The following is an 18,233-nucleotide window of genomic DNA, read 5'->3' on the forward strand; positions in this document are numbered from 1 at the left end:
GATGACCTTAAATAACTGAAGGATATATAAAAGCCATTCACTCAAAAAGAAGTTGAGATGATTGAAAAAATAATTGGAATTTGAATTTCACTTTGCGGGTCATCACCTTTCCTTTTGGAAAGAGTAATCGTGTATTAGCATTGTTATCTTTAACTCCACCAATTAGAGCTTCCTCCTCCTTTAAGAAAAGTCATTAATGTTTCTTCATTTACTTAGATTTTTATTCAGTGAGTTCAAGATAGTTCATCTTTTGAATCTAAATTTTAGAATATCAAATTAATTATGCTATCACTGAATAACATATTCAATTATAACTGAAACAGGCAAATACTTTTTATAGCTTTATTATAACATTAAAAAAAAAAATTGTTCCCTCCTGAATTTTTTTCCCATACAGTGATCGTAACATAACCCAGGGAATGAATGCCATGAGGGCCTTGGTTTGCTAATGGGAGCCTGCTCATGTTCTGAAACCAAGTTTCTCCACAAGTATACTTTGGAACATATATTGAACAAAAGTGGAGCATGATTAATGTCACTCTTTATGACTAAGATTATTCAAGATTTATCTTAGACAAGGAGTGGATGGTAGGCTGCTCATACCTGAGGAGTTCTAGCACATCTATGTGTGGTATTTCAAACCTGAAGCTAGGCATTTAGATTTCTTTGGCAGACCCCATGGTGACAATCTGCCTTCCTCACATCAGACGTGGTGTACAGTGTATTGCGGTTTCTGGAGAGAGTTCCAGCCAAAGGCTCAGTCTTTTTTCCTCAAACCAACCATTCTCAGACGTATCTATGCATTCCTGTCTCAGGTACCATCAGTGGAGGGCCTCCTTTTGCTGACACGTTATTCTCTACTTTGACTCAGTATCTTTTCATTCTTAGCCTCTCCTCATCTCCTTTCCCTCACCCCATGTACACATAAAGATATAAAAAGTCTTTATTCAGAGATCCTTGATCCTGAGGTGATTGGACCCATCTTCACTGCATCCACCTGGTCCCATTCAGTGGGAAAAATTTGAACACGGAGGAGCCAAACCTCTTTTTGCTTCGTGTATGCACTATCTCAGTGAATGAAATCTTGATTGCAACTTTAAGTTTGGATTGTTGTCCTATTTGGCCATTTGAACATCTACCTGCTTGAGTGTACTTACAAAATCTAGCTCCTTTTTGAAATGGGATTGGTGAGAATTGGAATTCGGTGTCGTATAGTATTCTTTTCTTGTTTTTTTAATTTTAATTGGAGGCTAATTACTTTACAATATTGTGGTATTTTTTTTCCATATATTGACATGAATCAGCCATGGGTGTACATGTGTTCCCCATCCTGAACCCCCCTCCCACCTTCCTCCCCATCCAATCCCTCAGGATCAACCCAGTGCACCAGCCCTGAGCACCCTGTCTCATGCATTGAACCTGGACTGGTGATCTATTTCATATATGATAATATACATGTTTCAATGCTATTCTCTCAAATCATCCCACCTTCGTCTTCTCCCACAGAGTCCAACAGTTTGTTCTTTACATCTGTGTCTCTTTTGCTGTCTCGCATATAGGGTCATCTTTACCATCTTTCTAAATTCCATACATATGTGTTAATATATTGTATTGGTGTTTTTCTTTCTGACTTATTTCACTGATGTAATAGGCTCCAGTTTCATCCACCTCATTAGAACTGATTCAAATGCATTATTTTTAATAACTGGATAATATTCCATGGTGTCCTATAGTATTTTTTAATAAATCAAATATTTATTAGTTATGTCTGGATATGATTAGTTTAATTTTAAAAGTTACAGTCAGTAAAAGGTAATTTTATGGTTTGCTGCAAAATTTCAATAGTCTTTAGAAATTCAGTTTATTTTTCTCTCTTCCATCATAATGAAAACATGTCTGTCATAAGCATCTTGTCAACTTTTTATATTGCTAATATCTGTAGAAGGATTCTAAATCATTCCTTATCAGAAACAGATTAGTGGAAAATTTACAAAACTTATATTCTGAATACTAACCCTGAATACTTGTCCTTTTCTGATTTTTTTTTCTACTTCTGAGGCCCATATGATCTTGAAAATGTTAATAATGTTATTTAATCACTACTTAAATTATTTATGTCTAATTATTATGATTATACTATCAGACTAATATCAAGGTTCCTTAATGATATGCCTTTGGATTGCTGCTCTGGTGTTTATCTGAGTGATGGAATCACATCAATTATATCTCTAATGAATTATTTTTCAGACTTTGCAGGTTATCCAGAATCATCCCATGAAAATACGCTATTCATAGCATTTTACTTTTTATGAAGTGAGACTACAATTACTTATAAATCTATGCATACATCCGGCTAGATTAAATTCTAATTACATAATTTTGGCCACTTTGTAATACTTTAAAACTTATCATTGAAATAATTTTATGTAAAACAGTATTTCCCTCACATGCCATAAGTAAACACATGATTTTTCCTAATAACTCATAGAGCAATCTCAAGTGTGAATTCTACTTTTAAAATTTTACTTTTAAATAGATACTAGTAATAATATCATAATTCTTGCACCACACATTCAGTACTTTTATAGTCATAGCTATACTCCTAAATAAGCCATAAATAAGTATAGTCGTAAACAACACTTAATGGTATAGCAATTTTTAGAAAAAGATATTTAATTGATATTGTGATCCCCTTGTGGACACAGAAAGGAAGGAGAGGGTACTCTTGACAACTTAGAGGGGTAGGAAAGGGTGGGAGATGAGAGGGGGGTTCAACAGGGAGGGGACATACATATATCTATGGTTAATTTGTGATGATATGTGGCAAAACCAACACAATGTTGTAAAGCAATTATTCTCCAAATAAAAATAAATTCATGGATCACAGCTGTGTCATGAAGAAGGAGCTTGTATAAGTCAATGAACTAATGAGCCATGCTATGCAGGACAACCCAAGATGGATGAGTCATAGTATAGAGTTCTGACAAAACATTCTCCACTGGAGGAGGAAATGGCCAACCACTCCATTATTCCTTCCACAAGAACCCCATGACAGTATGAAAAGGCAGAAATATATGACTGGAAGATGAGTCCTCCACAGTTGAAAGGTGTCCAATATGCTGCTAGAGAAGAGTGGAGGATCATTACTAATAACTTCAAAAAGAATCAAAGGCCTGGGCCAAAGCATAAATTACACACATGTACCATGAAAATAAAGACTGATGCTGTGAAAAACAATACTACATAAGAACTTGGAATGTTAGGTCCATGAATCAATGTAAATTGGACATAGTCAAGCAGGAGATGACAAGAGTGAACATCAAAATCTTAGGAATCAATGAACTAAAATGAATGAGAATGGATGACTGTAATTCAGGTGACCATTATATCTACTACTGTGGGAAATAATCCTTTAGAAGAAATGGAGTACCCCTCATAGTCAACAGAAGAGCTCAAAATGCAGTACTTGAGTACAATCTCAATAATGACAGAATGATCTCAATTCATTTCCCAGGCAAACCATTCAACATTATACCCAAGTCTATGCTCCAACCACTAATGCCACAGAAGGTGAAGTTGACCAGTTCTATGAAGACCTACAAGACCTTAAAGAACTAACACCAAAAAGAGATTTATTTTTCATTATAGGAGATTGAAATGCAAAAGCAGGAAGTCAACAGATAGTTGAAGTAACAGGAAAGTTTGGGCCTGAAGTATGAAATGAATCAGGGCAAAGGTTAACAGAGTTTTGCCAAAAGAACGCACTGGTCATCGCAAATACCCTCTTCCAACAGCACGAGGGATGACTCTACTAGATGTCATCATCAGATAGTTGATACCAAAATCAGATTGATTACATTCTTTGTGGTCAAAGATGGAGAAGCTCTATACAGTCAGCAAAAATAAGACCTGGAACTGACTATGGCCCAAATGGTGAGCTTCTTATTGCAAAATTCAGGCTTAAATTGAAAAAAGTAGGGAAAGATAAGCCATTCAGATGTGGCATTAATCAAATCCCTTATGATTATACAGTGGAAGTGAGATATAGATTCAAGGGATTAGATCTGGTAGACAGAGTGCCTGAAGAACTATGGATAGAGTTTTGTAACACTGTACAGAAGGTGGTGACCAAGACCATCCTAAAGAAAAACAAATGCAAGAAGGAAAAGTGGTTGTCTGAGTAGACTTTACAAATAGCTGAGGAAAGAAAAGAAGTGAAAGGGAATGGATAAAGGAAAGATATAACCAACTGAATGCAAAATTCCTGAGAATAGCAAGGAGAAATAAGAAGGCCTTCTTAAATGAACATTACAAAGAAATAGAGGAAAATAATAGAATGGGAAAGATTAGAGATCTCTTTAAGAAAACTGGAGATATCAAGGGAACATTTCATGCAAGGAAAGGCAAGATAAAGAAGAGAAATAGAAAGGACCTAATATAAGCAGAAGAGATTAAGAAGAGGTTGCGAGAGTACACAGAAGAACAAAAAAAGGTCTTAATAACCCAGATAACCATGATACTGTGATCACTCATCTAAAGTCAGGCATCCTGAAATGCGAAGTCAAGGGGTCTTTAAGAAGCATTACTATGAACAAGGCTAGTGGAGATGATGGAATTCCAGCTGAGCTATTCAAAATCCTAAAAGATGATGCTGTGAAAGTGCTGCACTCATCATGCCAGCAAATTTGGAAAACTGAGCAATGGCTACAGGAATAGAAAAGGTCAGTTTTTATTCCAATTCCAGAGAAGGACAAGGCCAAGAAATGTTCAAACTACTGTACAGTTGTGCTCATTTCACATGCTAACAAGGTAATGCTCAAAATTTTTCAAGTTAGGCTTCCGCAGAATGTGAACCAAGAACTTCCTGATATACAAACTGGTTTTAGAAAAGCCAGAGAAACCAGAGAGGTTTTGTTGGAGAAATGGAGAATTGGTTTTGTTTGTTTTCATGAAGAAAGCAAGAGAATTCAAGAAAAATATCTACTTCTGTTTTATTCACTATGCTAAAGCCTTTGACTGTGTGGATCACAACTGTGGAAAATTCTTAAAGAGATGTGAATACCACATCACCTTACCTGTCTCTTGAGAAACCTGTATGCAGGTCAAGAAGTAACACTTAGAACTGGACATGGAACAATGGACTGGTTCCAAATTGTGAAGGGAGTAAATAAGAATGTATTTTGTCATCTTGCTTATTTAACTAATACTCAGAGTACATCATGTGAAATGCCAGGATGGATGAAGCTCAAGTTGGAATCAAGATTGTCAGAAGAAGTATCTACAACCTGAGATATGCAGATGATACCACGCTTGTGGCAGAAAGCAAAGAGAAACTAAAGAGACTCTTGATGAAAGTGAAAAAGGCGAGTGAAAAAACTGGCTTAAAACTTAACATTCAAAAAACTAATATCATGGCAACTGATCCCACCACTTTTTGGTAAATAGAAGAGGAAAAAATGGAAGTAGCAAAAGATTTTATTTTCTTGGGCTCTAAAATCACTGACAACAGTCACTGCAGCCATGAAATTAAAAGATGCTTGCTCCTTTGAAGGAAAGCTAGGACAAATCTAGACAGTGTGTTAAAAAGCAGATACATTCTTTGCTAGCAAAGGTCCACATTGTAAAAGCTATGGTTTTTCCAGTAGTCATGGATGTGAGAGTTGGACCACGAAGAAAGTTGAGCACCAAGGAATTGATGCTTTCGAACTATGGTTCTGGAGAATACTCTTGGGAATCCCTTGGACTGCAAGGAGTTTAAAACAGTCAACCCTAAAGGAAATCATCCCTGAATCCACATTTGAAGAGTTGATGCTGAAGGTGAAGCTCCAATACTTTGGCCACCTAATTCAAAGAGTTGACTCATTGGAAGAGACCCTGAAAATGGGAAAGATAGAAGGCAAAAGGAGAAGGCAGTGACAGAGCAAGAGATGGTTAGATAGCATCATTGACTCAAGGAACATGAGTTTGTGCAGACTCTGGAAGATAGTAGAGGACAGAGGAGTAGCGTGCTGCATTTCATGGGGTCATGAAGAGTTGGATATGAGTTGACGACTGAACAAAAACACTAACAAAATTCTCATGAATCTTTTTCTAAGATGCATTTTATGCATTAAATAGATTATCTTAACCTTACCTGTCTTCCCAATCACCAGTTACCATGTTTCTCACTTCAGTCACTAGAATTATAGAAGCTACATCTAGCAAGAATGTCTATTAACAGCAGCTAATGGTATGGATCTTGCATGGTTTTCATAATACTAATAATGCTTGGGACTGATCCAAACATACCCAAGAAACTTTCACTCCTCCCATATCTTTTATATTTAGATGTAGCACTATGCTAAATGTGTCAAATCTGGCTTCCGCAGGAACTTCCAAAGGGAATGGCAATCTGTAAGTGTTGGAGAATTGGCTGTTTCTGAAACAAATTATAATCAGTGGAAACAGAAGATAGAAGAGACCTGTCAAATAAGTTTTTTTTTTCCTTTTCTCTCTTCAAAAGAAAATTCTGATACATGATTTTTCTGTACAAGAGGCACCTTATATGATCAAGGAATGAGTAGCAATGAGTTACATCTTTTCACATCCCATGAAGCAGTAACCACATAGTAACATATGACATGTTTATAATTCTGTAAAATGTGCCACTTTGCTTTTTCATAAATGGTTCAATAAGTCAGCATCTGATTATAAGCATTGTTATTGTTTAGTCGCTAAATCATGTCTGAGTCATAGCAACCTATAAACTATAGTATATAGTTTTATACATTTTCTCATTTGAAGTCAGGGGTCTGGAGGGAGGACACTGATTGAATTAAAGAATATTCAGAAATGTCAGAATTATCAAGAACAACTTTTTTAATCTCTTTCAGAGGGTAGGAGTCATGACTAGCATGGAGAAAGTTTCTTTCAAAATGAAGATTGGTCTTCACAAAACATATCACCTTCAATCACCCTCATTATCTCCAAGACTTATGGACAGATTTAGGTCTCAGTATTACCAAACGGGTATGTATAAACACTGTTCCATCTTTATCTGAGATCGTAAGAATATTCTCATTCCAGATATGAGGGACTCACTTTTTCACAAAAATATCCTATATGTCACATAATAAATTTTGTGAGATTGTTAACTCCACTGACATTGTAATTGTACAAGCAGTATGATTATGTTTTGCATCTCATTTTCATCATCCTTGACGTAGACCTATAATATTGAATAAATAAGAGATGCTTTTAAGGCCACCTTGACAGGTTCTAGTTTCATGTCACTCTTCAAGCTGAGAAATTAGAAACCTGTGCTTGTCATTTTCATTATGTAAGCATTACAGGGCACTTAAAAGAAGCCATCCCATCTTGTAATCCTTATAATTATCATTATTTCCATAACAGTTGACTGAACAGCAACTTGGTCCCTGAAGGCATTTGCCTTATAAACACTTAATCACAGTCAAGCACAGGTGATACTTTGATTAATGGTGATGTTCCTGCATGCTGAGGGTTGGTGGAATCCCACTTCCCATTGACAAGATATTTACATCCATTTCAAATTCTTTATTGCTTGCCTGTTTTCTGAGCTTACTCTTAGAGTTAATTTAGTTTATTGGTCAGACCCCAGTGAGAAGATAAATCAGACCAGTATTTCTTACAGAGAAAAACTTTATAGAAAGAACTTTGAAACATGTTGAAAGTGTCAGTTGCTCAGTCATGTCTCTCTCTTTGAAACCCCATGAGCTGTAGATTCCTAGCGTCTTCTGTCCATGAAGTTCTCCAGGCAAGAATACTGGAGTGGGTAGCCATTCCTTTATCCAGAGGATCTTCCCCACTCAGAGATGGAATTTCCATTTCTTAAGTCTTCTGCATTGCAGGCAGATTCTTTACTGTCTGAGCCACCAGGGAAGCACGCTAAACAGATATTAAGAATATTGAAGAGGCAAAAGCAAAACACTGAGGTTATACAGATGCTGAGTGTGTAAGTAGCTAACACACTTAGAGCTGAAGATACAAAGTTAAGATGTTGCTAATCTGTACTAAGCAGTGTAGAGGAATTATCTGTATAGAGCTGAGCTCAGATATCTGAATAAGTGGTTATCAAATATTCAGAATCTTGGGAGAAAGGGATCCAGATAACCGAAGACAACATGTTCCAGCTATTTCCAGGAACAATTCCTGCCAGCTATTCCTCAGGGATACCAAAAAGGACTATAATAGAGTTAAAACTTATTTCATCAAGGAGGAAATACCAGCCTACCGAGACATGAACCAGAAATTAATTTGAGGTGAATTACAAATCTCCCAAGTAATAAAGAGTAATCCTGGTGAGCAAGAGCTACAAGCCATACAGTTACCAATTCCATATAGAGGAAGAATTTGCCTCAAGTATGAGATATTCACTAATTCTTTGGAAGAGACAAGTGTCTGTGCAAGTTTTTTTGGATCTGACAGTAAAAACTAGAAGTTTAGTGACAAGAAAATCTGAGAATTAGGTATGTAGATGGATTTATGAACACAAATTATTAGATAATTTTTGTCTCATGTGAATTTGTACTGGAGATAATCCATCAAATTTCTGCCTCTCAAAAACTATGTGATTATATTCAATCACTATCTAGGGAAATTCAGCTTTTGTGTAGTCCCAGGAATAAAGAATCTATGGTAATAAAGATGAAGGCTATGCATAAACACAACTATGGCTACCTCTCTAGAGATTTTCTACTTACCGCCCCTGCTGTGTCTGCAGTTTTCCAGAAGCACAGATTAACACTGAGCCTTCAGCATCATTACTTGAGAATACCACCTGGGTATATTGTGGCAAGGGAATTATATTTGACCTTTTCCTCTGAAGAAAATCACACATATTCCATACAAGAATTTGCATTTTTTTTTTATTCAGTGTGCCTCAACCAACACAATCATCTGAAGACTTATAGAGACCCTTTTCCTTACATAGCTTATCCCCAATAGCATTGTTTTAGACCAGAGGATTTATTTTATGACCAATTGACCAACATAATTGACTCGTGATTTTGAGAAGTAAGGGCTTCCCTTGTGGCTCAGCTGGTAAAGAATCCGTATGCAATGGGGGAGACCTGGGTTCAATCCTTGGGTTGGGAAGATCTCCTGGAGAAGGGAAACACTCCCCACTCCAGTATTCTGGCCTGGAGAATTCCGTGGACTATACAGTCCATGGGGTCGCAAAGAGTCAGACACAACTGAACTACATTCCCTCACTAGATTTGAGAAGTATTGTTTTTGCCACACACTATCCCATACACCAGAAGCTAGCCTGATGTTAGCTCAGTTGGTAAAGAATCCGCCTGCGATGCAGGAGACCCTGGTTTGATTCCTGGGTTGGGAAGATCTGCTGAAGAAGGGATAGGCTACCCACTCCAGTATTCTTGGGCTTCCCTTGTGGCTCAGTTGGTAAAAAATCTGCCTGCAATGTGGGAGACCTCGGTTCGATCCCTGGGTTGGGATGATCTCCTGGAGAAAGGAAAGGCTACCCACTCCAGTATTCTGGCCTGGAGAATTCCATGAACTAAGTCCATGGGGTGGCAAAGAGTAGGATACGACTGAGCGAGTTTCACTTTCACTTTTTAGCCTGATGTTATTTGGGAACAATCTTTTGTAACCTTCAGCTTAGATTCTGACTCAGAGTCATCAACGTGGAAGACTGGGGCAAATGTTCTTCAGGATGTGATAAATGATGCAGTTGTCCCTGCTAGCTAGGAAGCATGGGTCCAGAAAGCAAAGAGTAAAAGAAACAATTCTTACCAACTCTTGCAGTGAATCATTTGAAAATGTAAGCCTCTAGTTTGTGCAATCTCAGTCTCTTACTGATTAAATCTCCTAAGAGGAAATTATGTCTTTCAGGAGAATTGATAATGTTTTATTGAATATGAAGGCATGACTGTCATCTGTCCATTTTGGTCTATACAGGCCAGTGGCAAAGCAAGCATATAAAACAGTTACTATACTTGATATAGTGATCATAATTACCAGGAGACACTAGAGTTTCTGCTACATAAAATGTGATAGGAACAGAAAAAATATGATTGGAACTCAGAGATTTTGCAGAGGTGACTCTTAAGTACCTATTTACAGAGTAATACTTGTGAAAGGATCACAGCAATAACCACCCAATAAATACAAGGCTGCTAAAGACTCAGACCCCTCAAAGGTGACATTTGATTAACACTAGCAAGCGAAAAAACCAATCAACAGAGGGACTTGCCATGGATGAAGGAAATATTTTGAGTGGCTGGTCAAAAAGGAAAAGTATAAATATCAGTTAAAGCCACTAGAGAAAATTCAGCAGTAGTTTGTTTAACCAAAGTTTGCACTTTGAGCATTTTAGGAGATACTATGTTCCACAGTCTTGAAGAGGACTTTAAACAAATGCACTGTTCACTGTCCCTGCAGGGGAAAAAAAAAAAAAAAAAAAGTAAGGGCTTCTAAATATACGTACACACACAAACAAATCATGGAGAACTGTACAATGTGAGCTGGATACAACAACAAAGTATAAGTACATGGGAGTTGTACAAGGGAAGAAGTGTGTTGAACACATTTGATGAGGCTCTCAGATTCACCTTAAATTATGTTTCTTGACTACTGAGCTGCTTACGATGACTGCCTAAGTTCAGTACAGTTCAGTTGCTCAGTCATGTATAACTCTTTGTGACCCCATGGGCAGCAGCATGCCAGGCTTCCCTGTCCATCAGAAGCTCCTGAAACCTGCTCAAACTCATGTCCATTGAGACAGTGATGCCATTTAACCATCTCATCCTCCATCATCCACTTCTCCTCCTGCCTTGAATTTTTCCCAGCATCAGGGTCTTTTCCAGTGAGTCAGCTCTTCCCATCAGGTGGCCAAATTATTGGAGCTTCAGCATCAGTCCTTCCAAAGAATATTCAGGACTGATTTCCTTGATGGCCAAGGGACTCTCAAGAGTCTTCTCCAACACCACAGTTCAAAAGCATAAATTTTTCAATGCTAAGCTTTCTTTATAGTCCAACTCTCACATCCATACATGACTACTGGAGAAAACATCGATTTGACTAGGTGGACCTTTGTTGGCAAAGTAATGCCTCTGCTTTTTAATATGCTGTCTAGGTTGGTCATAACTTTTCTTCCAAGGAGCAAGCGTCTTTTAATTTCATGGCTGCAGTCACCATCTGCAGTGATTTTGGAACCCCAAAAAATAAAGTCTGTCACTGTTTCCATTGTTTTTCCATCTATTTGCCATGAAGTGACGGGACCAGATGCCATGATCTTAGTTTTCTGAAGGTTGAGTTTTAAGCCAATTTTTTCACTCTCCTCTTTCACTCTCATCAAGAGGTTCTTTAGTTCTTCTTCACTTTCTGCCATAAGGGTGGTGTCGTCTGCATATCTGAGGTTATTGATATTTCTCCTGGTAATTCTGATTCCAGCTTGTGATTCATCCTGCCCAGACTGTCGCATGACATACTCTGCATATAAGTTAAATATGCAGAGTGACAATATACAGCCTTGAAATACTCCTTTCCCAATTTGGGACCAGTCTGTTTTTCCATGTCTGGTGTAACTATTCTTGACCTGCATACAGATTTCTCAGGGAGTAGATAAGGCTGTCTGGAATTCTCATCTCTTGAAAAATTTCTCAGTTTTTTGCAATCCACACAGTCAAAGGCTTTGGCATAGTCAATAAAAGAGAAATAGATTTTTTTTTTTTTTCTGGAACTCTCTTGCTTTTTCTATGATCCAGTGGATGTTGGCAATATTACCTCTGGTTCTTCTGCCTTTTCTAAATCCACCTTGAACATCTGGAAGTTCACAGTTCATATACTGTTGAAGTCTTGCTTGGAGAATTTTGAGCATTACTTTGTTAGCATGTGAGATGAGTGCAATTGTGCAGTAGTTTGAGCATTCTTTGGCATTGCCTTTCTTTGGGATTGGAATGAAAACTGACCTTTTCCAGTCCAGTAGCCACTGTTGAGTTTTCCAAATTTGCTGACATATTGAGTGCAGCACCTTAACAGCATCATCTTTTAGAATTTGAAATATCTCAACTAGAATGGAGATCACTACTTAGCTGGGGGTTAATACCTCATGTACCCATATTACCAGCTCTCTTGTTCTGTTCTTTCTTCTCTTTCTCTCTTCTCTTGTAATTTGATGAGATTTTGTGTGTTCTTTGGATTCCTTTCTCTTTTTTGTGATTGCATCTATTATTGATTTTTGGTTTGTTGTTACCTTGAGGTTCTTATGTAACAATCTGATTAGGGAACTAAGATCCCACAAGCCTTGCCACATGGCCAAAAAATAAAAATAATAAAGCAAAGGAAAGAAATCTGCTTAACATTTAAATTTATTGGTGAACTCCTTTAACTTTTGCTTCTATGGGAAACTGTTTATATCTCCTTCAATTCTGAATAATAATCTTGATAGAGTATTCTTGATTGCAAGTTTTTCTTTCAGCACTTTAAACATATTATGCTACTCATTCTGGGCTGTAGAGTTTCTGCTGAAAAGTTAATTGATAGTCTTGTGGAGGCTCCTTTATATGAAACTAGCTGCTTTTCTCTTGTTTCTTTTTAAGTTCTCTCTCCTAATTTTTAGCTTTTGATACTTTGATTATAATACATTTTAAGGAGGATCTTTTTGAGTTCATCTTGCTTGGGATTCTCTGGGATTCCTGAACTTGGGTATCAGTTTCCTTCACCAAATTAGGAAAAGTTTCAGTCATTATTCCTGCATATAGTTTTCTGATCCTTTCTCTCCCCCTTCTGGGAACCCTGTAATGCAAATGTTAGTAATGGCAAGATTGCCCCGGAGGTATTGTATACTATCTCACGCTTTTGTTTCTTTTTTTTCTTTTTGCTGTTTCAGTTGTGTGATTTTTCACTACCATGTCTTCCAGGTCTCTTATCCATTCTTCTGAACCTGCAAATCTTATGTTGATCCCTTGTAGTGTGTTTTACATTTCTGTATTGTATTCTTTAGCTCTAATTGGTTCTTTACTATATATTTTATCTCTGTATTGATGTTCCATGTCCCTTAATTCTTCTCTTGAATTTAATGAGTATTTTTATGATCATTATTTTGAACTCTTTATCTGACTGATTTATCCATCACATTTTGTTCTTTTCCAAAAGTTTTGTCTTATTATTTTATTTTGTCTTATTATACTGCTTAGCCTCTTTATTTTCCTTTCTCTCTGTAATTTTGTCTATACATTTTGTAGATTGGCTATATCCCCTAGTCTTAAAAGAGTGTGTTTTTTTTAAATAAAAGATATACTACAGGGCCTAGTAGCTCAGTGTTCCCTGTCAGCAGAGCCAATTGCTCCAGAAATGTCCCCTAGTGGTCTGTGTGCACCCTCCTGCTTTCACTAGGCAATGATAACTATAGGTTTGCTAGTGTACAGGGCTGGCCCCTGACACAGTTGGCTGTAAAGCCTGGTTGCAACTGTTCAGGTGGTCTCATGTGCCGGGTCATCCCCTGGGGCAGGAGCTACTTTAGCGGTATCATGGTGACAGCTGAGAGTGCCTACAGATGTAATAGGATAAGAAGTTGCTTTACAGAAGCTCTGACTAGGGAAGGTTTACAGGAAAACCCACAGTGTTGTGAGTGGTGCTATTAGATGGGGTAAGTAATAAATGGTGCTCTCAGTGCTTGGCCAGGGAGGTAGAAGGTAAGTCAAACATAAAAACAAACAAAAATCACCCATAAAACCGTGTGCCTGTCAGCATCTCATTACCCAGAGAGTTTGAACAGGCATGGTTTGGCCAGACCATGTCTCCATATTTCCTATCCAGACAGTAAAGAATCTGATTGCAATGCAAGAAACCTGGGTTCAATCCCTGAGTTAGGAAGATCCTCTGGAGAAGGGAACAGCTACCCACTCCAGTATTCTTGCATAGAGAATTCCATAGACAGAGGAACCTGGCAGGCTACAGTCCATGGGGTCGCAAAGAGTTGGACACGACTGAGTGGCTTTCACTCTTACTTTCATTGTAGAAAATCTTTTTACTATCTCAGAACAGTCTCAGAGATATTTACTCTATGTGCAATTGTAGTTTTGGTGTGTCCTTGGAGAATGAAGATCTTTCTACTCTTCCATCTTGTCCCCTTCTGAGACTATATTTCATATTTACCTATTTAATTCCACTTAAGTCATGACTTTTATAAGGAAAAAAAGTGTTCTTCCTTATTTTTCACTTGCAGAGGTATCAAAAAATGTTTTGCTTCTGTACAAGACACAGTTTATTGTAAGCATCTACTTTGACTTGAAAATATTTGGTACCATAGTAATAGCTACAGTAAAGGAAAGGTCAATCTAACATTTAACATTATAAGACATTATTATTCTTGCACTATAGTGTTAATAATTCAGCTATTTCTACCAAAGTGCTGGGCTTCCCTGGTGGCTCAGACAGTGAAGAATCTGCTCTCACTGCAGAAGACTCAGGTTCAATCCCTGGGTCAAAAAGAGGCCCTGTAGTAGGAAATGGCAACCAACTCTAGTATTCTTGCCTAGAGAATCCCATGGGCAGAGAAGCCTGGCGGGCTACAGTCTATGGAGTAACAAAGAGTCAGACACGACTGAGTGACTAACATGCATGCACACAGACACACACCAAAGTTTTAGTTATTTTAAAATATGTTTAAAATAAAATTTTAGATTTGTACAAATATCTCTCTATGATAAAGATTGAGAGATTCAGATAAATACTGATTTTTATCTTTGGACATTTAGTTTTTCATCCTCATATTCAGCATACCTCTCCTTTACCATTTTCTAGCATGAAGTCCTAGCCTTAATAAGCCAGTATAATTAATGAACTAATTCTTTAAAAGTCCAAACATTATGCTTGCTAATTTCTAATTCATTTTCATTGCTGATTTTAGGCCCTATAGATTTAGGATATTAAGGAATTGCTTGCTACAAATGCACTTTTTTCTGTCTTAAATTTATAGCAATGGATCCAGGGGGCTTCCTCTTTTTTCCTCTGATGATGGTTTTTGCAACTGTTAAGAGAATACCTATAAACACAAAAAACTTAATGCAAATAAAAAGCTCTGAAAGCTCATAATTGGGTAGGTCCAGCACTGTTGACATATAGTGACACTGAGTTTGCAGTGATTTTTTTGTATCTTAAAAACTTTCGCTAAACCCAGCTATCATTATGATAGTCCATATGGATAAGATTATGATCTCTCTCAGGATTCCTAAATCTTAAACGTAAATCAGTAAACCTGAGACAAGAGTGACTCCCTAGCCTCCAAGTGCAAATTTAAAGGAAAGCAAAAGAAAATAAAAAAGCAAATAATGTCTTTTAAAAAATAAAATTCTTGGCTGGCTCTTGTTGCCTGTCAGCAAGTGCTATAAACCAATCATGAGTCAGACTTAGGTGCCTGGGACAACTGAAACTTAGTGTATTGTATTAACTGTTTTTATTATCTGGTAGCTTTCCACATCAAGGGACATATTCACTCAGTGCAGGCTCTCAGATACACTTGAAAAGTCAGCTAAATTTACGTGCTTACCTGTGGCTGTTGACAAAACATTTTTAGTTCATCCAAATTAAATCCATTTGTAATTTTGTATCCAAGATACTTGCTTTATATGGATAATTTTACATTTTCCCATAGCATGCACCTCTAAACGTCCACTGAGATATTCATTCTTAATATGAAAAAACCAAGTGTCCATAGTATGAACTAGAGTTAGCCTGTTCTCCCAGGGTAAAAATAGGATAGGAGATGGTACTCAGCATTCTCAGAATTCAAAATGCCCTGCTTGCCTATCCACAGAATAGTAACAGCAAAGAAAAAAAAAAAAAATGATAGTACTCTTTATCTAGTCAGAGCAAGATTTTGATTTCTTGTTGATGCTTGCCTGCTCATGAAATAGAGTACAATATTTCACATATTTATCAATTTTTATCAGATTAATGTCACAAAGTATAATTAGCAATTTGGAAAACTAGATACCTTTTTTAAATATCAGGGATTTACATTTGTCATTTTACTAGGATTAATGTTCTGTAAATTTTTTTTGATTCATCTTTAAAATATAGGTGCATTCAAACAGTAACTAGCTTATTCTGCTATTCTATAATAAAACCGCTACAAATATTCATAATAATATACATAATAACACATTTTGAATGGTACATTTCCAGGTATATTCTAACTCATTTAACACCCATAATGCTTCAAGAGAGATCAAAAGAACTCATTTGGAGATGAGCTTTATAATATCCCCAAGATCACAATAATTCAATAACTTTTTCATCAATATATATTATCTCCTATGTGCTAAGGGTATAACTATTAACAGATAAAACTCCTGTATTTCTGGAGAATTATACGTCTCTGGTTTCTCCCATGAACTACTTAAGAAACAGCAATATTACATTTCTGTGTTTCCTTAGAAAAGCATGCATTCAGTACTCATGAATCTTTATATTATATGTTCAAAGAGAAAACAAACTCTCCATGCCAAAACTCTATCATTGCAAATATATTTATGTTTGTGAAATATCTTGTGATAATGAACTCTAAGTCAAAACACTATGAAAATTGTAAAGTCTAAGTACATTGATTCTGAATACAGTAGCATCAAATAGGTCTAGAATTTTTGCTTCCTGTCTGAAATAAGACAATCTTCTCTAGCTTAAGGCATAGTTTAAAGACAACATTAAAATATCCACTTAAATATGTGATGGGAAAATGCAGAAAGATTTCATGTAAAAAAAAGAAAATAGAAATGCTGTGAGCCAAAGTGAGATGATTAAGATATCTGTCTGTTTTAGATTTTGAATTCAGATAGCCAGGGATGCATTATGAGCTACCTTATAAATCTCCAGTTGCAGAGGTAATGCTCTGTGCTCATTTATCTGAAATCAAAATCAGACTCCATAAATGGAATCTTTATACAAGATGCAGTATCTAATGCATTGGAACGTGGCAATGGGATTTTTACAATATGCTTTGAGTTATTATAATTCCAAAGTACTAGGGATAGAAAAGTAAGCAGGAAAAAATGATATGCCATCTCTAGTACATCTGAGATTAGCGTATGTATTCTGTATTTTTATTTTATATTTCATCAAAATAAATGTAAACAATTCTTTTCAAAACCTGCCATTTTCCAAACTTTAATCAATCTGGAAATAATAAATATTACCATAGATTATTGAATCATATTTCTTTAACTTCCATTATCAATTACCTAAATTATCTTTGTCTGGAAGCAAAACAGAATACACCAGTAAGAGATAAAAGTATTACACCAATAAGACTGTGTTTAATCCCCAAAGGGAAGAAGTTTCCACCTTCCTTCTCGTTATCAGTATTTAAGGTCTACGAGGCCCAGGGATATCATTAGACTTTGAAGGTTTTTTCTGACTGTGGCACGTTTTGGATTAAATAAAGTTTCAGAGGTTCTACAATTTTTCACTAAGCCAAAAAAAAAAAAAAAAAAAAGCTCTTGGGAGAGAGAAATTTGGGAATACTGGTGCAACTTCCCAGAAGTGACACTTTCTCCCTCTCATTTCTTTATACTTGTTCAAAAACACCAGTAAAGTAACATAAAATAAGGGATTATCTGGCAGGGATAAAAGCAAAATCCATGGTGTCCTCAAACGCTGATGTCTAGGATGTCCAATTGAAGTATTCTTCATAAAAGGTGAGCCTGATTCCTCTTACTAAGGCATTAACTACAAGTTCACTGTTGATCCCACCCCCCCATTATTGCAGAGTGCCATCCTAAGGGCTTCCCCCCTTAGTAAAGAATCTGCCAGCAATGCAGGAGACAGGGGTTTGATTCCTGGGTCAGGAAGATACCCTAGAGGAGGAAATGGCAACCCACTCAAGTATTCTTGCCTGGAGAATCCCTTGGACAAGGGAGCCTGGTGGAGCAACTAAGCACGTTGACAGTCTGAAGCCATACAGTATAAAGAGTGGTTGTCAATCTTATTTGAAAACAGAACAGTGAGATAATTTATAGGTGCAAAGCCGATCCTTTTCTACAGAGATTCTCATTCAGTTAACCTTAGAATTGGACAGGTATTTGTAGTTTTGTAACATTCTCTAGATTATTCTGATTATTCTGATGTAAGGTCAAGTCACAACCACTACAAGCCTCAATGTTCTGTATAGTGGAGATAATTCTTGCTATAATGCCTTACAGTGATCATGGGAAAATCACGTAATTCAATGCATACAAAAATGCATTTAGTGT

General features: G+C 36.7%; 1 long non-coding RNA gene across 1 annotated transcript in view; it reads left to right on the forward strand.

Moving 5' to 3' along the window:
• LOC145528569 (uncharacterized) overlaps positions 1–18,233 on the forward strand; it is a 57,016-nt gene that overhangs the window by 19,521 nt on the left and 19,262 nt on the right. Inside the window, exon 2 of the long non-coding RNA XR_014070516.1 lies at positions 6,873–7,008. This is a non-coding gene — a long non-coding RNA (uncharacterized LOC145528569). The remainder of the gene's footprint in view (positions 1–6,872; positions 7,009–18,233) is intronic.

The sequence above is a fragment of the Giraffa tippelskirchi genome, chromosome 12, assembly GCF_054371585.1.
Source record: "Giraffa tippelskirchi isolate mGirTip1 chromosome 12, T2T-mGirTip1v1.2.pri, whole genome shotgun sequence".
NCBI classification, from domain to species: Eukaryota; Metazoa; Chordata; class Mammalia; order Artiodactyla; family Giraffidae; genus Giraffa; species Giraffa tippelskirchi.